The sequence below is a fragment of the Chrysochloris asiatica genome, unplaced genomic scaffold, assembly GCF_000296735.1.
Source record: "Chrysochloris asiatica unplaced genomic scaffold, ChrAsi1.0 scaffold00566, whole genome shotgun sequence".
NCBI lineage: Eukaryota > Metazoa > Chordata > Mammalia > Afrosoricida > Chrysochloridae > Chrysochloris > Chrysochloris asiatica.
The window spans coordinates 120,240-124,877 of record NW_006409084.1 but is presented as its reverse complement, the minus strand read 5'-3'; positions in this window follow the sequence as shown (position 1 = coordinate 124,877).

The following is a 4,638-nucleotide window of genomic DNA, read 5'->3' as shown; positions in this document are numbered from 1 at the left end:
CTTTCCCACATTCATTACATTTATAAGGCCTCTTTCCAGTATGAATCTGCCTATGTACAGTGAGGTTTGAGGGAGAAACAAAGATTTTCCCACAATCCTGACATTCATGGGGTCTCACTCCACTATGGACAGTTTTATGTCTTGTGAGCTTTGAGGCTTGGCTACAAGCGTTCCCACGTTGATTACATTCATAGAGTCTGTTTCCCCTGTGAGTGTGCATATGTCTACTGGGCTGTGAGGAATACCTAAAGGCTTTCCCACATTCCTTACATTCAAAGAACCTCTCTCCATTGTGGATTATCCTATGTGCAGTCAGGCCTGAGGAATCATGAAAAGTTTTCTCACATTTCTCACATTTAGAAAGCTTCTCTCCACTGTGAGTGTTTTCATGTTGAGTGAGGGAGGAGGCCACAGGAATAACTCTCTTATATTCAGAAGGCTCCTCTGTCTCATGAGAGTTATTATGTAAAATGAGAGATAAAGGAAGAGTATCTACTCTAAAACATTCTTTACATACACACTGATAACCTTCCATAGGTGTCCTAAAGGGTGAGAAACTACAGAAAATTTCCATCCACTCGCTGAATTCACACCGTTCATCGCTGGTGATTGCTGAGACAGGATTCTTGAGCGTTGAGACACAAAGGAAGCCTTTTCCACATATCTTACATTTATGGGTATTTTGCCCATCATGAGTGCTCACGTGAGAGGGACATCTGCAGTCTTCCCCACAATCCATCCACTGACAAGTACTGTGTCCAGTGTGAGCTCTACTACGATTGTTCTCTAGGGAATGATACAGGAAGGCTCCTCCATACTCACAACATTCAAAAGGATCTACTTTTGTGGGATCTCCTTGGTGCACAGTAAAATCAGGAATCTGGCTGGAGGTATCCCCACACTGGTTGCCTTCAGAATGTTCACAGAAGTTGTCGATTGATCCAGTTCTGTTAAAAACAGCCAGTGTAAACATGAAATCGATGGTGTCCTCTACAAACCACTCAGTTTTTAACAGAGACTAGGAATAAAAGGGCAGTTACCTTGTTGGAAACAAATATTGTCCCATTACAGCATTACCAAACACAGTGAACGTGAATGTCTTTTCCCTGAAATGTCGCATGGTTCATCTAGCACAACGACTACCATTCCCGTCAATGTGTAAGACATCCTGATCATTGTGTCCAAGGTAAATATTCTTTAAACATTTCTGTGACTTACATTTATAAAAATGTTTTTTACAAGGTATTTTGCTGAATCTATAGTTTTACAGCGAGGTTTATACACATTTACATGGGTAGTGGTGAAGGATTAACACTAGATGGCAAGCTAGATTTGAACCACAAAACAGAATGACTTGATGGCATATAACAGTAGCAATCCAACAGCTTCTCTTGGAAAGTCAACAAAGGGTTAGTAAAAGTTGGACTGACTAGTCGACTTCAGGGATTGAAACCACTGTGTCATGACTCAGCAATTTCCAACATAAATAAGTGTCCAGATTGCATAGCAATCAAGCCTGTTGCCTAACAGAATTTGATTTAATGAAGAAACAATCACTGGTACTGCAGTCAAGGACAATGAGTAAACCACGGATATGAAGATGTCACTCTACACACTCATCAATTCTGCAACAATCCAAACACCTGCATGGACACCAAGAGTCTTACATCTGAGACTGGATATCTTGAAGGACTGTGGAGATGCATAAACATTTAGAGCTGCATAAACTGCCACCATATATGAATGGCATAGTACTGAGAGGCTCTTAATTGACTCATAATTCAAAAGGCAAAAGTTTTGACTGTTGGGAAATGCGTATGCAATTTCGTTTGTACAGCAATTACTGAATCAAAAATGTTCACAGAACGATGGAATTGAAGATAATGAAGATATCCAATAAGTGTTTGATGTTATGACACAGAATGAGATTTTCTGAAGCACTATTTTCTGGTGTTTGACACTCACCTCAAATGTCTCCCCTGGTTGTCAGGGTGATCCTTCCAGCCATGTGATTCCGCAATTTCACCTAACATGTATAATAATAAGGTGTTACTCTTTAGAAATTTCACCATTATATGCTCACTGGTTAACTTTTCTCCATCATTAAGGTTTCCAACTATTGATCCAACCATTCAAGTTAAATTCCATAATTAGAAACAGGAATTATTAGAGGTACCTAGAAAAAAAGACTCAGGCACATTTTGCTATTTCAGCATTTTGACAACTGTTAAAATGCAATTTACTTGGAAGTACTCCTATGAGGATGGAGGACAGCAACATACACAGGTATCATTAGGAGAGCTAAGTAGAAAGGAGTTAGACATAACACATGTGTAGTATTACCAAGGGAAAGGGTCTTCGTGACCACAAGTGTGACAGGACAGCTAAAATCAAATGAGCAAGTTCAGGTATCTGTGAAGTTGTATCTGATATCCAAAATAAACATTTTGAAGCTGAATGTTTCCCTTCATTCAATGATGGGCTTAATATTTCCTTTCCTCGGGTTCCTGACACATGGGCCTCAGTGACTCTTATATCCACTGTCCTCAGATTTTTCCTTACATTCTCTGAGAAAATAATAGGTAGAGCTATGATGGAGCTTAAGAGTTAGGGTGTGATGTTGTAGGATAAATTCCCCAGCTGCACCTAGGAAACTCTACACAGGGTCCCTAAGTGTTAGAACCAATGTGACGGCAATTCACAACAAAATGGAGCTCATGGAGAAATGTACATCGTGAGGAAGACAGTGATGACCAAGAAAGTGTCCTTATCACCCAGACAGTCCTCTGTTCTCCAGGGGATCTGAAGATTGACAGGTGTGAGTTTATCTGTACCAAATCATGATGTCAAAGTTGTTATAAGCCCAATAAAACTCTTGGCACGCACATGACAAGTCTCTCAGTGCATGAAAATGTCCCCTAAAGTCAATACAATGCTGATGGCACTTAAAGAGGACCTAGGGTTTTACTGAAAAGAGAACTCAAAGCTCAGTTTAGTGTATAAAGCTGTGTATTAGGGAATTCCAGATACGTGAGACCCATATAGTAGAGGACCATGCCTTTTATTTAACACAGTTTTCCAATTGCTCATCCCATATAATCAAACATAGTTGATGAGTAAAATATTTTTGGTCACAAAAGGAATTTTTTAAAAAATAAAGTGCCATTCATACCTACTGAAGCCAGGTTTCTCAAGGTTTCCATCATCACCTCTCTGTAGAGTTTTCGCTGAGCAAGATCCAGCAAATCCCACTCTTCGTGGGTGAAGACCACCGCCACATCTTCAATGATCACTGTTCCCTAAAACATCCCACACATTCTCCTTCAGTAAGGTAGTACTTAGGCTAAGAACAAAAGGTGAGGCTGCCATTCCTGGGACACTGAGAATCCACAGGTACCTAACACCAGGTTCTGTGTTCTTGTGAAAGCTGCTCTAGGGAACACAGATAGAATTCGTCCCTTCACTAAAGCCATTCACTTCCTCAGTGATAGCACTTGTCTCAAAAACTCCCAACACCCTGTAATAGTCTCTCCACAATTACACTGTGAACAACAGCAGTCTATCCCTCTAAGTCTATGGCCTAGAAAAATTAGAAACTATGCCAGAAATGCGAGAAACGCTCTTGTTCGGATCATAAACCTGTTAACAAGCCCTTACATCTCCTTCCATAGACCAAGGAACCCTCCACAGGCAGGAAGCACTAGGTGGGGCAGGGGAGGCCCTAACAACTCGGAGACAGTGCAGAATGGCAGTCCTTTAGCACAGAGCTGATCCCACAAGGATTCACGGCCAGATTCCCCCACTGAAGAGAATGGATACCCCCGTTCTCCACAATCACAAACCTACCATGTTCTAGTGAAATTGGACTCCTAACAACCTTATGTTTCCATGTACCACCGCATAAGTCCCACTCATAGCAATCCTCCATTCGGTTTCCTTAAGAGCAGCTGGTGGGCTTGAACCGCCCACCCTGCGGACAGCGGTGCATTGCAGACCCCAGGAGGCCAATGGCACTCACCATTCCCATCCTCAACCTTCGGGAAGTCTAAGAGCAGGTCCCCGACAGGACCCAAACCTCCTCGGATTCAGGCCGCGGGGTGGGAGTGGACGCGGAACTCATTGGGAACAGATGCACAGTGGCCATCCGTGCCTCCAATCCTGGTCCTTTGTAGAACGGAGTTGCCTATAAGAATTCTCTCCCTGTTACACGTGTGAGACCGGAAATAGAAGGGAGATGGGCAGAGTCAGTGGTGTGTCCCAGGGGGAACGCCTAAGTTACAAAAAGAAAAAAAACCTGAAACTGGAATATATGGGAGAACTATAACCGGGTAATGGGGATTCCCTAAAAATGCACCCTGGGGCCCCTGACTATCAGTGTGAGAAGCACAGTTTATCAGGGGTGACGCACACCACGTGACCCAGGGACGTATAGTCAACAGAGCTCCCCTTTGTCCCCCCCACCCGTAGCTAAGTCCTTGAGTCTCTGGGAGGTCGGAGAGGGAGGGGGGCGTGCTGGTGACTGAGAACAGCGCCTTCGGATCTTAATGTAAGTCTGTGGGGCACCTGTGGCTAGTGGGGGGCAGCCTGTTAGAGAGCATGTGTGTGGTGGGTCTGTGTGACGTGTACTAGGGTATTAGC